Here is a 22,228-nt window from a genome sequence, read left to right on the forward strand (position 1 = left end):
TCGTTCTTAAATTTTTTGGCGACTTTGAAAATAGTTCTTATACGCTCACATTATTTTTTACACATATCATAACAATATTAGTGTTAAATTTTTCGTTACTAACTCTATAGATGATGGATGGAAGGATCTATCTGTTATGCAGTTTTTAGGTATTACTATGGAAAACTCTTGCTATAGGCATTTTTGTGCACCCTCTTGTGCACGAACATGACCTGGCAAATTAAAACGTTGCATTTTGGTATGATACTGAGAGAATCCTATCCAGTTTTGAACCATGCTAAATGCCCCGTAGCTTAACCCTTCTCTGGGTTTCTTCCTTCTTCATTTTTTTCTTTCTCTCAGTATCTTTCTTTCTTTCCTTCCTTATTCTTCTCGATTTCTCTCTCTCTCTGCTTTTCTTTTCTTTTCAAGCTACTTTGCATATGAACCTAAGTAGATATATCGGAAATTCGAATTCCCAAAATCAAAAACCTTTTCGGGGATTCTCTCCTAAAGGTCTTTGAAGATTGGAGTGATCTTTGTGTGTAGCTCACCCGAGTGATGATGGAATCAAAATTTCATATGCTCTCTTCAAGTACATCATCATTAGTGATATCGGTATTTTTTTTTCTTTATCATTCTATCTCAAAATTCGATTTAGATCTTGTGAATCGAATCGATGTATTCTTTCATGCCGAATGGATCAAATTATGTGTCCTCGATTTCGATCTAGTTGTGATTTATCTTTTGATTCGAGTTTGTTTGCTTGTTTGTTAGGCAGGAGTTGGAAAACCATGTCTTTTGCTACAGCTCATGCACGAGTCTTGATCTTATTTGCAGTCTTATGGAATAAAGGTTGGATAGGGTGGATTCCCAGGACCATCAGGAGGCAAAGATGGCTCTTTTTTTCAGGGTGGAGGCTGTTGCGGCTAAAGTAGTCATTCATTAGTAGGTATGTTGAAAAGGATTACGAAATGCAACAAACGAAATTTCTTCTTCTTCGTCGTTAGTCATGTTTTACCCTTTTTTTTATTTTTTTTTATTTTATGTGCAGTCATTTTTATATATCTTTTATATACTCTACTGATGTGATTGATCAAAATAATTATTTTATATTTAAAAAAATAATATAATCAATTACATTAATAGGATGTATAAAAAATATATAAAAGTGATTATATATAACATAACTCTTTTTTTTAATAATAATAAAACAATACTGACGTGCCCAGTGTGCATAAAGAGTGCGCAAACGTGACTAAACTTAGAAGAATTGTATTACTGTAAGGGCCAATTTGTATTTAGAACTCACTAAGATTTGTTTTTTTTTTTTTCTAATTATTTTTTGAGCTGATGGGTAATGAAGTATTTTGACTCTAAAATTCGTTGACCCAAATGAAAAGTTGCTACTTTGAAACCGTCTCATATTTATCATCAATCATTAAAAGTTAATATATATATATATATATTTATATTAGTCATTAAAAGTTGCTAATCACTCCTTTTGACCAAAGTAACACTTGTAAATTTCTATTATTCTTGGCCTCCTTTGTCAATTTTATAAATATATATAGTAGTTTTAGTCATTGTAATGAATTTATTTTTTATATACCTACTGGCAAATAAAAAAAATATATAGACACTACTCTTGCAATTTTAAAGCCAATCTAACAGGGGTGGCTTTTTTAGATATGTTAGAAAAAAAAAAGTTCTCTCTCTCACTCACCTTCTAAATAAAATAAAAAACAAAATGATATTTGTACTGATGGAATACGTAAATATTGCATAATATTTTTTAAAAAAATAAATAAATATAAGACCCGCACATTAAAAAAGACAATTATCTTTTTTCAATAAATTAGTAGTATTCTTTCAATATAGTTTCTTAACATAATAAAAAAGAGAAATGTTAAAGCTTCCGAAATTGGGAACTTTTTTTTTTTGACCGAATTTTTTGAAATTTTTTGAAATTTTTTTTACTTAGTGATTAAGTAAATTTTTTTTAGTGATATTGTGAATTTTTGAAAAAAAAAATATTTAAGAATATAAAAAAATGAATGAATTTTTTTTTTTTTTTTTAAAAGCATCATTCGGGTGACTTTTTTGGGATGATTTTTCGATAGCTCTAGCACTACTCAATTAAAAATGAGGACCGTATAATCTTTTTTTAATAAACTCTCTCTTATAATAGAAGAATACCATGACAACATATATAAACTCCCTAGCCGTTATAAATATTAAAAAAATAAAATATAAGAAGCCGTAAAAGACCCATCTTAAATGGATGCCTCGGCGATTACAATTATTAAATAAATCCAAAAACTAAGGCATTATAAAAGAACCTATTCAAAGAAAATAAATAAAAGGATTTACAATGTAGAACTGGCAAACATGCTTTATTAATGCTCAAAATATTCTTTTAAGTTTCTTAAAGTAGTTCACATTTGAACTAAATCACTAATTAAAATGGAACCTGCCACTATTTTAAATGGTGAAAATCATCTATGAGTGAATCTGTGCTAAATCTTGCAGCAATTTCTCTTTCTATATACATTATCAAAGAATCAACCAGAAATCCATCTTTAATTTTGTTGCAAAGTCTAATTTTGATAATATTTATACTTGAAAATGCCCATTCTGTGATGACCCGCTTTTGCGTGTATTTTCATTGAAGGGTTGTTTTTATTTTAATTAATATATTAGTTTATTTATTTTAATTTATTGCATTTTAAAATTGATTTTAATTTATGTGATGTTGTGTTTTATTTATTTTAATCGTTTTTCGATTTTTAATTTCGTTTTCGGCAGATCTGTTTTGTTTTCCGGAGTGAGGATTGGACCTTATTTCTTCCCTCCATCTTTTCTTTTTCCTTTTTCTTTTTTCTCTTTTTCTCTTTTCTTTCTTTTTCCTTTTTCTTCTTCCTTTTCCCTCCCCTCCCGCGCGATACCCCCTCCCCCGTTCGTCTCTCTCTCTCTCTTCTCCTTCACGTCGTTCGACCCATCTGCCCAGACCCACCGCTGCCAGCAACCATGCGGCACACCACCCCCACCAAAATCTTTCCCTCCCTCCGGTGAACCACCCCACAAAATCCCACCACCATCGGAGCCGCCGTTTAGCCGGAAATCCACCTTCAAGCCGAGTGGTTTTTGCTCCGATCTGCAGCCGTCGCTCCATCTCCGGCCACCACCTCTTCACCACTTCATCACCGACTCCTTGCCGTCCTAACCCACCCATTTCCGGCCCCTAATAGCCACCGGAACAGCTCCCACGAGCTAACTTTCCATTTTGAAAAATCCGGCCTCCCTCCACCGTTTTCGCCGCCACCCACAGCCAACCACCACTTCCAATAGCTTCATAATCATCTTTAGACCATTCCCTATCAATCCCAAGCCCTGGTTTGTCCCCGTTCAAAAGTGGATATTTTACAAACCACGGCCATAGTGAATTTTCACTGTTACGTTGCTTTTTCTCCGCCGTTTGCAACGCCGCAAGCTTTCTAAAAATACCGTATAGCGCTGTAAGTATTTTCCAAACCCTATTTTCAGATTTAAATATATATTGCTCTTTCAATAATTTATCTACTGGTTGGTTGATTCCGGACTGAGTCCGAGGAGTTCGGGGGTCGGATGGATGGAGGACGGAGTTGCTTGTTTTATTGATTTATCTTGGTTGGTTATTTTTGTGCATTGATATGGCATTACATGGTGCATGCACATGTGTTTTTGTTTAAGTGTGAAAAGCCTGTTTATTGGCGTAAGTGGACTTACGAGTGCGTGTGTATCAGGACCCCAAGCCGGGATGGGATATTATCTCGGTGGAGCTCCTCTGGTCACTCGGGAGCAGAATAAACTGAGTGATGTCCCCTGGGTTGTCGCTGGGCGACGACGGGAGCGGGGCTAGAGGATGCTTGGTTACGAACGCCCCGGGCACGGAACCGGGCATCGCTCTACTCACCGACTCCGTGACCCTTTGCTGGCGAGGGCTAGAGGATGCTTGGCTACGAACACGCGGGGCGTGGAACTGGGCATCGCTCGTTAGGTGTCACATGCGTAGTGGTACTCTGCGGTGTGGCACTGGAGCCAGGGTATGCGGATGACCCCTAGGGGAGGTCATGGTGCATACGGATAAAATGGATAATGGTTTGAGATGGATATGGGCCAAATGTGACTTTTGGCGTGATATTTGGAAAGGATATGTTTTTGGGCCAAATGAGATTTTTGGCGTGTGTGGAAAAATATGTTTTTATGGGTTTGCGCATTGGCATCACTTCATGCATATTGTTTGAGTTTTATATGCTTTTATCTGGTGGTGTTTGGATTTTACTTACCTGCGGTACCATTTTTGGTTCCGTAGATTTTGGTGCAGGATTCGAGGAGGAGGAGGAGACTGAGCCCAAGGATGCGGCTCCGCCGGGGTTTTGAGTCGAAGTTATGCTTTATAGTTTAGTTTAAAACTATATTCGTGTTTTGTAATATTTTATTTATGTATGTTTTAAACAGCTTGTTTTATATTAAGAAACAATTCTGGTATTTAGTTATATAACTTTCGTTATCCGCTGCGTGTTCTTTCGTGAACATTTGTTGCTTTTGCACACACTTGACACTCGTCGATAGGGTGGTGACCCGGGTTGTCACCATCCGGACGTCTCGATTTCCCCGTGTCCGTGCGTGGGGATTTGGGGGTGTCACACATTCAATAGTTGCAATAGAAACAAGAAGAGGGCAGGTTTGGAGAGTGGGATGAAATAATAATTTTATATCTCATCTAGGCTCCAAACCTGCTCGGCTAAGCACGAGTACAACAACTCAAAAAATTAGTTGGTAGAAATTTGATCTCCTAGTACTTACCAACCATTGGCAAAATTTAGAAATATGTGACAATCCCTCCAAGTTTGAATGTTGACTACATATGCTCATAATGATCATGAAGTTCTATGTTCAATTCTTCCATTTCAAAGATCAGTAAAATCTTGTGGATTATTATTATTATATATATATTATAGTTATTCTGAGTTTTGATATTTATATATGCTTCATTAATTGTTTAGTAATAGCTAGCTCCATTACCATCATATTCATTAAAATCTTTAATGCACGTGCAAGGTTTTTGTCAATTTTCATTTCTGCTGATCAATATTTACCACCTTTCCTTCTCATTTATGTGGGAAGAATGGTTTTTAATTAATCTAAACAATGTGTTTTGTAAGCCTTTAGGTTTTCTTTACTTTTTTTTTTTTTTTCCTTTGAGTAATGTTAGGTACAAATCTCAAATATACAAGTTTTGTACAAGTCATTTATAAAAAGAAAATTGAATCTCACTAATAAAAAATAGTTTTTTTTACACTTTTTTACAAAGACTTGCGTGTGATTTGTCTATTTAGAACTTGTACAAATAATTTCTCTCCTCCTTTCCCTCTCTCCTGATTAGACCCTCTATATTTTCTAAACCTTTTTCTAAAGCCTTGAAGTTCTCTTCCCATCAGTCCTTTGTCCCTCCAATAGAATATAAGATAGGCTTTGGCTTCTCCTTGTAAATGACAATAGGTTATGTATACGCACATACCTTATGCATTTTCTTTTACAGTTTTGTAAATTTGGGTGCAAGATTGTAGTTTGTTTTAGAGTTAAATCTAGGGTCAATGTAAAGTTTTAAATTATGAAAAGTAAATTTGAGAAATTAGGATTGTAAATTTGTGAGTTTGGGGTTGTAATATAATTTTGATGGCTTAGGTATAAATTCAAATTCAACATCATTGGAGATGAATGGTTACCCTCATTGATTCTGTCACTGATTCTATCCAATCTCAATGTCCCACAAATGGCAAGTTAGCTCAATCTTAGCATGACCAAGATGGGAAGAATGTCAGCACATATCAAGCCTCTAGAAGGATAGTTGATTGCAATTGATCCTTAGAATATATTGTTGTAATAACTGTAAATCTATAATTTATATTCTTACCTTTCATGTATATTTCCTTAACTATGTACATAGCCTTCAACTATATTAATGTGATGAATACAATTCTGGTTTGCGTGGAATATCAAACTATTTTGTCATATACTTTGTCATGGTATCAGAGCATCAATAGGAAAACTCATTTGATCATGCTTTGAACATAGAACCACCTTCCCACGACATTCCTCCAGCACCCACTTCCAATGCCTTCACCCCCTTCAAAATGTCAGGCCAAATTTTTTCAAAAATCACATCTTATCAAATCAAAGCACTAAACAGAATCAGAACTAAACAAAATCATATTACAAAAAAGTATAATTTATGAACAAAATTTTATATTCACTCTTTTTTACACAGTTTAGAAACAAAATGCCAGAAAATAAGCTCATATCTACACTAGTCATGACAAAAATATTTTTTCTTTTATACAAAGTTCATGAGGAATGCTAAAACAAATAATTGAGGTTGTTTTTCATATTTCTTTAAAAAAACCAAAAGATGCATATTTTAAAAGTCAACTTTATTTCATTTTCTTTTTATGCAAAGTCTAGTATAGGAACCCTGCTTATCTAGACTTCTTAGCCTTCAAAAATCTCCTTAACACTGCCAAGTAAATATTAATCGTCACCTATAAAATAGTCACGTAATTTTCGTAAATTTACAATCAATCACATATTTCAATATTTAAGCCTAAGATGATAAAATAACTTATTTTAATTCCTCAAGAACCTAAATTCTCAATATTCCTAAAATACCATCATTTTTCAAAACCATCAATTATACACTTAAAATACTTAACTTAATTCCAACTCAAACATCAGTTTATTAAAGAAATCAAGATCCAACCCATTTCAAAAGAATGAAAAGTCATTTAAATAAAACTATTACCTGACTCAAAATAATTTTAAACCCAAACTCAACCCAAAAACATTTTATTTGGAAATAACTTAACACAACACACTAGGGAAATATATATATATATATATATATATATAAAGAAACCAAGTACAAACAAGCCCACTTAAATAAATTCAATAATTTACTACAAAAGACCTAGGCTCGACCTAAAAATCAACCCAGTGAGTGACTGAAAATTAACCTTAAAAATCCTCATGCTTTTGTTTTTTAAAAAAAATCAAAGGGTAAAAACATAAAATCATTCCTCCTTAACTAGCTTTACGAGGGCAACAATCACTTTCTATTTTCTTCAAAACCAAAAGAAAGCTTCTTGCATGAAACAGGGGCTGCATGTTAGGAACTTACCGAGAAAGAGGAAGACGTTGCGGATCAAGGTGGTGAGGCGGAGACACCGTCGAGCTGAGGGTGAATCAGCATGGGGTGACTTGGGGAGGTATGGACAGCGATTTTTGAGGCTTTTTCTTGGTGTTTCACATCTGTTCCGTCGTGGTTTTGAGGTTGAGCAACTGGGCGACACCGAGCGGGTTAGTGAGGCGGAGATAGAGCGCGGCAGAGAAACTGGTAGATGGAGGTTGCGCTAATATGGTTTAAAAAAAAACAATGGCTAGTTGGTAGTGAAGAGAGATCCGAGATGGTTGGGTGCAAACAGAGAGAGACAAAGTGAGAGGAACCAAGAGGAATTTACGGAGTTGACGGGCAGAGATGCGGTGGCATTGTTTGGTGTCACTGGGCTTCTCACACATATAAATAAAAAAAGAATTGAAAATAGCTTGGCACTGGACTCGAGTGTTACAACCTAGCAGTAATAAAGGAGGGACCACTTCAGCTCAGTAAATAAACCTATACCTAAGCTTGGGTAAGAGAGGTTTTTTCCTTTGCCTTCTGGTCCCTCATTATTTTCCCTTTATATCAACACACTCAACATTAACTTAGGCATCGGAGATGTTGCACACACCCCCCGAGCCCTCACAGCTACTGTTTTGTAGGGCATCACTGCGTGAGGTGAGGAATGCGGCGAATACGAAACCCGTCATTAATAGAAGCCTTACACCACACACATACACCTAATTAACATGTGATTTTTTATTTTTGTCCTTCTATATTAATGCTTAAATATGTATGTGTAAAAATTAGGGGTGATACCCGCATATACGGGGGTGGGGTCAGCCCTACTCTACACCCTGCCCTCGCATATGCGGGTGGTGGGTTTTCTACCCCTGCACCTGGGCCCCAGGAGGCTAGGGCAGGGCCACATGCCCCGGTGCTGGGGGGCAAGGGCAGACATCCCATCCACCCCGCACACCTCTAAGATATCAATAGCCCATTGGATATAAAAAATATCCAATGTAATATATATTTATATTTATATATACAATTTGTAAACTATAAATGTATATTTATAAATTAAAAAATATTAGTGGGGGGCTGGGTAGGTGAAATGTTGGGTGGGGTTGGGCCCTGCTTGCCCCTCGCCCTCGCTAGTGAACTAGATGCGGTGCGGGTGGCCCTACCACCCACACTTAGCGGACAGGGGTCCGCCCCGGACATGTGGAGGCGGGGCAGAAAGGGGCAGGTTAGCGGGGTGCAGGACCCCACTGCCCACCTAGTTTAAATGAAATGGCAAAATGACAAATCATATATTAGTTAGGTAGAGCTATGTGGTGTAAGGCTCATCGTATTTCTTCTCATGGGCTAATAACCCCTTGTACTTTGCCTTGATCCAGATTTAAACTTTGTGAGGTCTTTTGTTTTTTGAAATAATTCCATGTCCTATAACAAACATTAAATTTGGCTCTTCCATTATATATTTCGGCAACCTTGTTTAACTGAGAACATGTTGCAATCTTAAATATTGTCAAGTGGGATTTAAAAGCATTATATTTTAAAATTAAAAGAATAAATTTATTTTTGACATAAAAATTGATATTAAGTTGTTTTTAATAAAAAATTATAAAATTAAAATTTGTTTTATTTCTTACATAAAATTAAAATTAGGTTTTTCTAAGATTTTATAAATTGAAGTTATTTTTAAGTTCTCTCTTTTCTAAAATTTTATATGAAAAAGTAATTATTTTTAATTTTAGAATTCATTATTTCTGCATGGCAGTTTGCAAAGATGCCGCAAGTTCTATGAAAAAGCATAAGGAGTTGTTCCAAAAGAAAATGCACAGAACTCAATCTCAATTAAGGCAAATCAGAGTGAGCTATTGGCCAATTCTCATTCTCAACATTCTTCCATAAGGTGTCATCGAACTGATCAACAAATTCTTTCAAAGTTGTCACTATAAGAGATTGCATTTTTTGGGACAAAAATTTTTGCCTCAAAAAATACAATTTTCATCCCAAAAAGTATTGGAGACGAAATTCTTGTCTCCAATTTGTCCCTAAAAAACCATCACAAAAGGTCTTTTGGGATGAAAATCCTAATTTTGTCCAAAAAAGTATTTTTAGGGACAGAATGGGACTGACCAGTTTGAATAGGTTCAAATGAAATTCTTTTTTTGGGACAAAACATTTTCATTCCAAAATCATGTTCGAATTGAATATATTATGTTTGAACATACGATAAACTATACAGACAGGTTGGTAATTTAATTTGAATGACCCAAATTTAATTGTTTTTGTTCAGATGCAATAAGTGTTCCAATGCTTTCTTGTTGTTCAAAAGTTTAAGTCTGTGTTCGAACATAGATAATCAGATCAAATGCTCATGGAAATAGTTCGAATGGAACTGTATTTGAACATTTAGATCGATGAACTATGTTTGAACGGTTGAGTTACTTAATGGGTTTACTTTGAAAGAACTGTATGCGCTTGAATGCTCACACATGCAAAATGTTTGAACTTAGTAGCAATCCATTTTGAACTAGATTGATGATTTCAATTTTATTTGAATGGTTTTTATGGTGGTTAGTCGAATGGCTATGGTAAATGCGTTCGAATGTTAATAAATAATTATTATCGTTTGAACTAAATATTTTTTATTCAAATGGTAATCAATGGTACAGTAAATTATAAATTTAAAATAACAAAACTACATTTAAAAGTTATAATTAAAACATCACAATTGTTCAAATGTTGCATTGAAGCATCTTGCAAACTTAATACAATAATTTCAAAAGACATAAAAATTAAAAGAATAAGTTCTAAGTTGGTGGTGACATAAAGTTTTTGAGACATGATTAACTGCATCTATTCGAACATTTTTATTTATTTATTTTGAATTTCCATCTCCCTCTGATTAAGTGAAAATAATGTAGTTAGTGAGTATTTAAATTAAGGCTTTTGGAACTAAGTTTCTCTACAAATACTCACCTAATCACCATTTTTGTATAAGGGACATTCTAAGGTCAAGGAAAAGAATAAAGGGGAAAATCAGACCTTATACTCTTAAAACACCCGCTATACCTTCACACCAACACTTAGAACATTTCAGTTTCCCCTAACACTCGAAATCTGATCCCTTGCTTTGTGCTTATAGATCCTACACTCTAGAAAGAACTGGATGGAATTGGAGAGGAATCGGTTGGATGCAGAGCAAAGGATGGAAAGAGAGAAGATAAAAGGAGGAGGAATCACGAGGAGAAGGGGGCAGTTTTCTTACGGAATGCGGAGAAAGATTCTAGGGTTTTTGCTGTTTCTAGTTATTCCTTTTGTTTTTGCTGGAGTGAAGGATTTTTTCTGTTTTATTTTTATAGAGGAATCTTGAGATGAAGGGGGAGTAATTTTCTGAACCCTAAGTCGAAGGAAACCATTGAGCAGTGTTTATTCTTCAAGGGTTTTGATTTTCAGACTGTGTTTGTTTGCATTTCTTCGAGTTTCTTCATCCCCGTATCCAATGTAGTTAATGGTTTTGTTTCACTCTTTTTGATCTATTATAGATTGACAGCACATTAGATGCTCGAAGTGTGAAAAAGTCCATTGCTTTGAACTTGTTAGTTGAAGTTGGACTGATAGGAAATTTACTGAATTTATCTTTTCAATTTCTTGGTTGGGTGTGTATGAAAATTTATCATCCAAATGTTCTAACCTAGACTGGTATAACATTTAAAGTAACTCCTAAGATAAGGAAACTCATAGATTATTCACTGCAAGAAGGTTGCCCAAGACTTAGGTTTATTTACATTTTATTCAGCAATTCACCTTATTAATCAATATTGAATCTGTGAGGGTCTGTTCTAGTATAAGTCTTTTTTTTTGGAACTTGTGTTGATTTGTCAAATTCTAGTGAATTTTTAGAATCAGAGGAAGAAAGAAAGGTCAATCGGCCTCTCTAGTGATTGAACCTTTAGTTTTTTAAAAAGGAAAAATAGAATCTTAGTCAAGGAACTACCTCTTAGTCAACTTAGTGGCTAAGGAGGTGTTCTTAAAGAGAAACATCACCATCTATCTTATTGAAGAGTTCTAAACTTTAAGTTGCCTTAATCCTTGTGAAATCGACCTTGGGAAATCCACTGCACACCAACACAACACCTCTTGCACTTGGGAGGTAATAAAATTGGAGAACCACCCTCCTCAAGTTTTGTTGTTGTTGTTCTCTTAATCATGCCTCCATATTTTCTGCCTGATGTAATTGATATTTCAACTCTCATTGCTTTGACTGTAATTGTTCAATCTCATGACTGGCTTCTTGTAAGTCTAGAGAAGTGTTATCCAATCTGCTTTGAGAAAAGGGTGAGGTTAAGGAGGAAAGTTTCAAGCAACATTCTAAACCCCTTAAATATCCAGAAAGGGGTCCAAAAACCTGAGAAAAAAATCTCAACATCATTAACAAAGGATTCATCAGAGGCGACATTTTGCCGAAGTGCAACCATCTTGTCTTTAAAAAAGAAAAAGAAAAATTATTCTAGGTAGCATAAATAACATAAATATTTTTAGGCAATAAAAATGGATTAAACTTACATAATTTGCTTATGTTTTAGGACTGGTCCAAACGCCATCTCGATTTATATTCAATTTAGCATACAATTGATAGATTATTGTCAGTCAGACTATCTTGTTCCTATAGAAGGAGAATATATGTTACAACTTTAATCACAAATGTTGACATTTGTTTTAAGGAAGAGGACGGTGTCTTAATTTTATTGATAATTCTCACTTATGGCATAAGAATACCATGGTTACAACCTGATACCTAGGAGTTACAATAAATCATGAAATCTAAACCCAGGCATAAAAAACACCTATATAAATAACTAAGCACTATATAAGATAATAAAATAAGCATTAAAACAAAATAGAAAACAAGATGCATATGTTAATAAATTAAAACTAACCAAACCTGTTATTTATATCGAATTACGTATAAACCAACTTGATCCATACGAATAGCTCCCAGGATGTCTTTAGGCAAGCTATTTTTATTCTCAAAGAAAGCTTCCTTGCCACTAGAACCCAACTTGGCTAATCTATCTGCGATGTGATTCGTTTCTCTAAAAGAGTGGAAAATCCGAACCACCATTGAATGCGCCAATATTTTAGCTTCATTCCAATACTTCTGACTCCTCCAAGGGACAAGCCCACCCTTCTCCCACCAGTTTACCACAAGTTGAGAATCAGTTTCCACTTCAATATGAGTTAGATTCATTTCTGCATAGAGATTCAAACCATCCGAGAGGGTGCGAACCTCAGCGATAATGTTGGAATTGATACCATAATATTTGACAAAAGCAAATATCATGTGACCATTCTCATCTCTAATAATTCCTCCACCTCCGCTTCTTCCAGGATTCTTGATGCTACTCCCATTCACATTAAGCTTAACAAAATTCTATGTAGGGCGCATCCATTTCAAAAATTGAATTTGCTTATTTCTGACAGGCATAGTCAATAACCTGAGTTGCTTTAAAACTACACCATCTAAAGTCTTGACGAAAGGTTTAGTCATGTTGATATGAATAATTTGAGCTAAAAAGTTCTTGATCTTATAGCACACTTGCTCCCTGGTTTAACCCCCTCCATGTGAGCTTTACATCTGTATAGCCATAGGAACCAGCTGATAATAGCAGGGAGAATTCCAAACACAATAATTATCTGACATACTGCTCGAGCCTTGGCACAACAACTATTGTTTTTCCCCCCACCATGAACAAGTAGGCCCAAAATTCAGCCCCATGAGTGATTCAAATGACTTCCAAACATAATTAGGCATCTCTCCCATAAGAAGCAAGTAATCTAAGGACTCACAAGTAGCCACTTTACAACATTCACATTTTAAGGCCATAGAGATATTCAACTTCATAATGTTCTGGTCAAAAGGCAAGCCTTTATGCATACCTCTCCACATAAAAGTAGAGATTTTACTAGCAATAAGTTATGCCAGATTCATTTAGCCCACTCCACTTTGTCTCTGTGATCATAGATGAATTTCCATGCTGAAAGTGTAGAGAAATTTCCATTTTGTTCAGCTCTCCATATAGAAATATCAGGACCTATGACAATCTTGATACTTTGAATTTCCAGTTCTTCACAGACATTACTCCCCACTAGCTCCTAAATTTTCTCCAAGTTACCTCCCATCTCAGAGTATACATCAGTTACATTCAAAGAGGGATCTATATTATTCGAGAGTTCTCCAAGAATCCCCGAAGACGACCAATTTTCAAACCAAAAGGATATCTTACCTTCATTAACAATCCATCTCAAGCCCCTAATAACCAATTTCAACAATGGTTTTAAGGTCTTCCAAAATTTTGAGTCATAGGAGAAATGATCAAGGAGGAAAGGGTAGTGTTGATTTCTATATTTTGCTTGGAAAAAGCTAGCCCAAAGAGAATTACCATATAGGAACTGCCCAAAGAGAATTTCATATGTAGGGCTTTCTCCATATCTTCTAACTTCATTATTCCGAGCCCACCTTTTTTTGTAGGCTTGCAAACTTTATCCCAAGCCACCCATTTCTTTTTCTTCTTTCCATCCTTACTGCCACACAGGAAGTTTGCAAAAATTACTGCAAGGCATATTAAGCACTGCTAAAAGATGAATAGGAATACTTGACAACACATGCTTTAATAACACTAGTCTACCCTCCTTAAAGAGTAAAGCTCCTTTCTGTGAGACTAATTTCTTCTGCATGCCAAGGTGCGGGAAGGCAATGTGATGATTAAGGTGGATATGGCTAAAGCATATGATCGACTCAAATGGAATTTTATATTGGATGTTCTGCAAGTTTTGGGATTCTCTGCTAAATGGAGACATCTTATATCTAATTGTATCACTGCTCTTTCTTTCTCTATATTAATGAACGACACTAGTAAAGGCTACTTCCAATCATCTAAGGGGTTGCGTCAAGGGAACCCATTATCCCCTTACTTATTCATTATTGCTGAAGAAGTACTGAGTCGTTTACTTAACAAAAAAACTATAGATGGGAAGATTATTGGCTACAAAACACACAAAGGATGTCCCAATATTTCTCAACTTCTGTTTGCAAATGACCTAATGATTTTTTTGAGTGGTTCTAAAAGTTCTTTGAAAGCGTGCATGGATACTTTAAGGTTATATGAATGTATTTTGGGTCAGAAGGTGAATCATACCAAATCTATTGTGTATTTTCAAAAACAAACCTCCATTTCTCATAAGACAATTGGGCTCCAAGCAATAGGGTTTCATGAAGGTTCGTTCCCCTGCTTCTATTTAGGTGCTCCAATATGTACAAGCAACATATGTGCTACTTAGCTTGATCTGTTAATCCAAAACGCCCCCAGCCCCTGCTTGGGATTGAATGGTAACTGAAGCATCGAGACATGTAACATAAGGCTACAAACCCCTAGTACATGACAATTAAGATGCAATGCACCTATTGATCCAACAGTATGCAGTATATCGCAATGAAAAATTCTACTTAGGCCAATTTAAACAAGACATATATCATGGTACCGAAACACATAAATCCCAAAATATAAATTTTCATAATAGTCATAAAAAAACTTAATTATTCCAAAAGAAACTCGCAAAATGTAAGACCATCACATCAAGTGTTATCAAAATTAGTCATCCATCAAAATGGTCTTATAACGTAAGTCCATTAGTGAGGTTGATCCTACTTGGCTTTGTCCTGATTCATAATCCTCCTTAGTTGCTCAAAAAGCTGCAACAGCTCAGTGATGAATTGGTCAACAGCTTCTAACCTCTCCAAAATAGACGGCTCCTGAGAGACCTTGCATCTTTTCGGAGTCTCCTTAGGGATTTGGGGAGTTGGTCTCTTGCGTTTTCCTATGACATCCTCTTGGGTTCCTGACACAACTTCTACCATTCTGGGTAGGAGAATGGTAGTGGAGATTACAACATTGAGATTTCGAGAAATCTCAGTAAGTAAACAAATAACATATAACAGATATCGTAAGCATATATAAGCAAACTCAAAATGAATGCATGGACATGAAACTTTACTTATGCATTTGACTTTTAAAAATATTGTGTGCATCATGACATTCATAACCCTTTTCATTCATAAAACATATTTTCGTCATTTCATACTTGTTCATTTAACATAATTGTGAGCTCGAGTTCTTGTTCATATAACATAGCATAGCATAACTTGGAGCTCAAGGCCTTTCTATGACTTTTAACTAATAAATGGATATCTCATGGCTCCCCTATGCACCATGTGTTCCTTGCTAGTTACCACATCAACCATTGACCCACTTTGACCAAGGTGGCTATGTCTTACTTATAATTATTCTTATTATGGTAGTTCAATTTTTGCCTTCACCATAGGGCACCCACTAGTTCCGCTCCGGTATTCTTTTCTTTTAGGAATGATTTGAGGTCCGCCGACTATACATCGAGGTCCACTTATCACCTCACTAGAAGGCCTTCTTGCATGTAGGACTCATGGCAAGAAAGAACCTTTTTCCTAGGCAGGTGCGTACCCTAACTCCATGGGCTCCAAACCCTAATTTCACTACAAGGCCGAATTCTACTTGGGCTTGGGCCTTCCTCAAGGCCTCATATGCATTCTATTCCAACTAAATTCCTTAATGGGCTATTCGTCCTCTCTCTTGGCCCAAATTAACAATACATAATAAAATAAATAAAAAGCTTAGCAAAAATCTTGGTCATCACATCCTTCCCAACTTAGAAAAGGATTTCTTTTTCGAAATCGTTACCGTAGTCACAAAAACAAATCTATTGATAGAAAGAAAATCAATCCTCATTGGTACCTCTTGCACTGGCTGTGGTAGAATCCTCTAATGTTGACGGAAGCGGTACTTCACCTTCTTCTTCTGTCATTGAATCTTGCAATAAATAGAATGTCGTATCCAAGTCAGGATCATAATACATATTTACTCACATCTCGTTTAACTTATGCTCAATTTCGAGCTTAGTATCCTCAATAGGTTGTCCTTCTTCACGATAACGAATACGATCAGTAAATGTATATGAAGTTTCAAAAGGCTCATATCTTAAAGTGCAAGCTTCTGCAACGCGATTGGACTCTGCCTCAAGGTTAAGTCTGAGTAGACATAACCTTCCTACATCTCTCCATACCAAAGGATCATGTGGGGCTTCACACTTTTCATGTGGTAGGGCCTGCCTTAGAAAAATATTGCCTTGCAAATCCGTGTCCAACACATGAGTGTGATGATGCTCAAACTTCTCCATTTGCTGCCAATGAGCACTCATCATTCGATCCATCCTTACTCATCAGTTCCTACGACTACATTCACATCTCCCTCTAATCTGCGCTACTGAAGATATAGACATGCGTGGGGTATTCCTATTACGAGCCATGCCTTGTCCACAGGTATGGTAGGTGCACATATCATCACTAGAATTCACAGATAACACAGAGACATCCACATACAAGAAAACAAGGTACAGTCAAACACTCAATCATAAATGAGATTCATGAATACACAAGTTCTAATTTACAAACAAATGGGGGTATTTAGCCCTCATCAAATCTTCTATTTCCCACATCGCTTCTTGAAAAGCTGGGTTGTTCCAAAGCACTTTTACTAATGATATCCTCTGACTCCTTAGCTTTTGCTCTTTGCTATCCACAATTTGCCTGGCCACTCCTCATAGGATAGATTAGGCTAAAGTTGTATACTACCGGCTTCCATTACTACAGGCTGCCTTTCTCCAAAGCTCTTATTCAATGATGATACATGAAAGACGTTGTGCACTCCTTGCATCTCGGTTGGTCGATCCAATCGCTATGCACTGCATCGACTCTTTCCATAACTTCAAACGGTCCTACATTGTAACAGCCCGCTAGAAATTCAATTGTGGAATTTCTATTGACTTTAGGAATCTCGTGAAGACTCTATAAGTTTTCATGAATCTATTAATCATATAGGTTTTAGTCTAACTACATAGTTAGTGTTATTATTTACTATGGTATCATAAGTGTGTTTTTGATTATTGTAGATAGTTAGAAGTGTCAAAATATATTATGGTTTGTGCCATTAGACTCGGAGGGTTATTTAAGGTCTTATGGCGCAATAACATTTTTTCATATTTTCAGACGAAACGTCTGTTCAAAACTGTAGATATTATTGGATAAAAATATCTTAAGCTAATTTTGTGGATATTATTGGATAAAAATATTTTAAACTAATTTCGTGGATATTATTGGGTAAAAATATCTTGAGTTGATTTTTGTAGATATTATTAGGTAAGAGAGTCCTACACTCCACTCTCACTCCGGGTAAGAGAGTCCTACACTTAACTCTCACTTCGGGTAAGAGAGTCCTACACTTAACTCTCACTCCAGCCTCATCTCTTCCATATCTCATCCATAAGTATCTCCAGCTACCCCTCCCCACGAAATTATCTCATTTACACTTTCCATTAAAAGAATACCAAACATTCTCTCTTGGACAGCTTTTAGGAGTTCTTTTGCACACCAATTTCGAAGCTTTTGTAAGTGTTTTATCATAAAGTCTCCTTCATATAAGTTGTTCCTTTTTTAGTATAGTTTATATGGATATCTAATTTGCCCCATTTGAAGATCATTTGGTCAGTAAAATATTGTGTAAACTATAGAAAGGTCATTCTGGGAGATAAACTGGAGAATATGTTATAGTTTGGAGTTTTTGACCAAGCTAATGGATAGATATTGGTCCAAAATTTTTATAGAGTATTTTTAACATGTATATATGACTATTGGTTGAGGATTTTTGCATGATTAAAGGTTTTGATGAAAGATTTTCTTAGATTTAGAAACTTAGAAACTGGAAGAGGAAAAACAGTTTCTGTTTTGAGAAAGTTTAACTCTTTGGTGGTCTAAACCTATTCTAATGACTTTGATAATTTTATTGGAGGATCCTAAGCATCTTACATACATGTTATATTATTATTTTAAAGATATTTGATGTTAGTTTCAAAGATATGAAATTTTATGCAAAGAGGTATTCAAATAAGCCAAAGTGTGGATGTTCTTGGCTAAATTTATGTTTTGGTTAATTTTTAACCATGTGATCTTGAATTAGAAGCTTATATATGTTTTAGGACATATTTTTAAACCATGTGATGGTTTCGTTTGAAGATCACATATTTATAAGTCATAGATCAAAAGGTTGATCAAAACAAGTTGGAAATAAAAATCAATGGAAATAGCATATGAGAATTTCGGCCCTATGGCGTTTTAATAGTTGTGATTAGTTTTAAATTTTTCTAAATTGATATTTGAGTTGAGGATAAAATTTACATGAGGCATGTAAATTTTGGTGACTTTTGGAGTTAGTATACAAAATCCTTAAGTTATGGGTAAAACGGTCATTTTCCTACATGTAGAGAGTAAAATGGAAATTTTACTTTTTAACTTAGTATTTTCCATATTTCAAATTATTAGTGAATTAGTGCTAACTTTTAGAATCACTAATTACAGTTCCTCGTGATCGCACTTGAGGTTTTATAAGAAACGCGGAGATCGAGGTAAGTTAGCTTTTAACTTACTAGCAGTCTACTGTGTATGTGTGCTAAGTAAAAGAACTACAGTGTATGTATGTATGCTATCATATATGTCATGCCATGCCAAGTTATCACGTAATTGTCTATTATACAGAATTTATTTTGTCATAAATTTTTATCTGTTACGTAATATATTCTATCATGTATTACTATACATTACAAGTATGTCATGTTAAATATGTTGTCTGTTATATGTTATGCCATGTTACGAAATGTTTCTATCTCAAGTTGGTCATGTATTTCAAGTTATGTTCAAGTCACGTTATGTTACGTCAGGGCTTTAATCCTTTCGTATTCCAGTCACGTTTCATCTTGAGTACATTCAGTTTGTGTAGAATACATGGGGCCACAACAACTATGGAGTATGTATTTAACTACAATTGTGATGCGTAAAATACATGGGGCCACAACAACTGTGGAGTATGTATTTACATGTAGAATACATGGGGCCACAACAACTGTGGAGTATGTATTTTTCATGTTAAGTCAAGTTTGCGTAGAATACATGGGGCCATAACAACTGTGGAGTATGTATTTACACGTAGAATACATGGGGCCACAACAACTGTAGAGTATGTATTTTTCATGTTAATTCAAGTTTCAGAGCAAGTTCATGCTAAGTCAAGTTTCAGATCAAGTTCATGTCAAGTCAAGTTCAGTTCATGTTTCAATTTAAGTTATGTCAATTATGCTACGTTGTATGCTAAGTTATGCTTTAATTACTTATGAATTTGATTATGCATTTATACTTTTACTGTCATCCATGCATCATTAGCCTGTATGGAAATTTTTTGTTAACTTGCTGAGATTTGTAATCAAATCTCTCTGTGGTAGTCCCAACTACCATTCCCTCCGAATGGTAGATCTTCTTACAGGACCTGAAGGAGGATCAGGAGCTGACTAACTAGACACAGTCGACTGAACGACGGTGCGTCGTTAATGTTAATATAGTAGTTAAATTACTACTTGTACGATGGAGTTGCATCTCCAGTACTTTTGGATCACAACTGTTGAGTTTAGTGTTGTGATCTTAGTTATTCAATGGATCTTTATATATGAAGTATGTTTTAAGTATTTGGGATATTTTCAGTTTGGTGCATAGTATTGCTAAACAAAAAAAATTATCCGCTGCGAATATTGCATAATGTTAGATGCATGTTAGGAATATTGCATCTTATATGTCATGAACGGGGGCAGGTAACCTTGTGTTGCATGTCTCGACACTTCAAATATCCGTCCGATCCCAAACGGAATTTGGGGGCGTCACATACATACTGGGGACTCAATTTTCCTTTCTTCCTGAACCGTATGACTCCCTTCATGGGTTAAACCTTGACATACACCCAATCTTCAACATTAAACTCTAAATTCCTCCGTCATTTATCGGCATAACTCTTTTTATGACTTTGGGCTGCTTTTATCCTTTTTTGGATTAGTTCCACTTGTTTTCATACATCCTACAAGTACTCTAATCCTAACAACCTTCTTTCACCGACTTCATCCCAATATAAAGGGAATCTGCACTTCCTTCCATGCAACGCTTGGTAAGGTGTCATTTGTATTGTACCCTGAGAGGTATTATTGTAAGAAAATTCTATCAATGGAAAATGGCTTTCCCAATCGCCACTTAATTCCATTATGCAATCACGTAACATATCCCCTAATGTTTAGATAGTACACTTTGTCTGTCCATCTATCTATGGGTGATAGGCATTTCTAAAGCTCATATTTGTTCCCAATATCTTCTATAGACTTTGCCAAAAATGCAAAGTGAACTGCATATTCTTGTCAAATACTATAGACTTAGGCACTCCATGAAGCATGTCCAACGAGTCTGTGTTAGCAATAGGCAGAAAATGTGCACTCTTGGTCAATCGGTTGACTATGACCCAAATCGAATTCTTCCTGACAATGTCATTGGCAAACCTATCACGAAATCCATAGACACATCTTCCCACTTCCATTCTGGGATTGGTAATGGTTGTAATTCTCTAGTTGGACTTTGATGCTCAACCTTTACCAGTTGACAAATTGAACATTTTGTAAAAAACTCTGCCACATCTCTTTTTATTTCGTCCCACCAAAATTGTCCTTTCAAATCCCGGTACATCTTGGTTCTACCAAGATGAGCAATTTATGGTGTGCAATGGGCTTCCTTCATAATCTTTTCCTTCACTTTAGGAACATTAGGAAAAAACTTTCCTCTACTTGTAATACAACGTTCCCTCTCTACCAAATGAAAAGTGTTGTGGTCCTTCAGATTTCAGAATTTTCTGCCGAAGTTTCTCCAATTTATCATCCTTACCCTATTCTTCGATAATTTCCCCATTAGTTAATGGTACAATCTCATGCACCACCGTTAACCTGATATCTCTTGGTGGCTTCCAATAAGCAATTCCCGCATTCTTGCCAAAAGTGATTGCATGTTGGCCTGAGTCTTACGACTAAGGGCATTTGCTACCACGTTAGTTTTCCCAGTGTGATACTTAATCTCACACTGGTAGTCACTAATCATCCCAACCTATCTTCTCTATCTCATGTTTAAGTTCTTCTGACTAAACAGATACTTGAGACTTTTATGGTCAGTGTACACCTCACACTTTTCTCCATAAAGATAATGTCTCCAGATCTTCAGCTTGAAGACTACTGTGCCAAGTTCCAAATCATGAGTAGGGTAATTACACTCATGATCCTTGAGTTGTCGCAAAGCATAAACGACGACTCGTTCCTTTTGCATTAATATGCATTAATATGCACCCTAAACCCATCTTAGAAGCATCACTAAACCACATATGGCTTATGAGGCTTAGGTAAAGCCAACATAGGTGCCTTGGTTAACCTCATTTTGAGTTCCTAGAAGTTTCTTTCACATTCCTCACTCTAAATGTATTTGGCGTTCTTCTTTGTCAATGCCGTTAAGGGACTGGACAGTTTAGAAAATCCTTTGAAGAATCTTCGGTAATATCCTGCCAAACCCAAAAAACTACATATCTCGTGGGGATTGATCGGTTTTTGCCATTCCATTACTGCTTCTATCTTAGCAGGGTCTACAACCACACCTTCATTGCAAATGACATGTCCCAAAAATTTCACCTCTATAAGCCAAAACTCACACTTGTTGAGTTTAGTGTAGAGCTGATGTTCTTGTAAAGTCCTTAACACTATCCTCAAGTGCTGCATATATTCTTCATCACTTCGAGAGTAAATCAATCAATGAACACCACTACAAAACTGTCCAAAAACTGTCCAAAAACTGCCTAAATATTCGATTCATCAAATCCATGAATGCTGCCAGGGCATTCATTAGTCTAAAAGGCATTACTAAAAATTCAAAGTGTCCATAACGAGTCCGAAAGGCCGTTTTGAATTGATGATATCCATATCTTAGGTCTATCTTAGAAAATACCGACGTTCCTTGCAACTAATCCAACAAGTCCTCGATTTGAGGTAAGG

At 35.7% G+C, this 22,228-nt stretch overlaps 1 long non-coding RNA gene across 3 annotated transcripts; it reads left to right on the forward strand.

Annotated features, from left to right (window-relative positions):
* Window positions 1-131: 131 nt before the first annotated feature.
* LOC122298683 lies at window positions 132-4,405 on the forward strand. 3 transcript variants are annotated; one of them, XR_006239508.1, is made up of 3 exons: window positions 132-597; window positions 757-931; window positions 2,788-2,806. It is a non-coding gene; the product is annotated as an uncharacterized LOC122298683 (long non-coding RNA). The 3 variants fall into 3 exon arrangements; XR_006239507.1 differs by lacking the exon at window positions 2,788-2,806 and adding an exon at window positions 4,346-4,405 and having other exon boundaries at window positions 133-597; XR_006239506.1 differs by lacking the exon at window positions 2,788-2,806 and adding an exon at window positions 4,334-4,394 and having other exon boundaries at window positions 135-597.
* The last annotated feature ends 17,823 nt before the right edge of the window (window positions 4,406-22,228 follow it).

This window comes from Carya illinoinensis, chromosome 16, assembly GCF_018687715.1.
Source record: "Carya illinoinensis cultivar Pawnee chromosome 16, C.illinoinensisPawnee_v1, whole genome shotgun sequence".
Taxonomy (NCBI): Eukaryota; Viridiplantae; Streptophyta; class Magnoliopsida; order Fagales; family Juglandaceae; genus Carya; species Carya illinoinensis.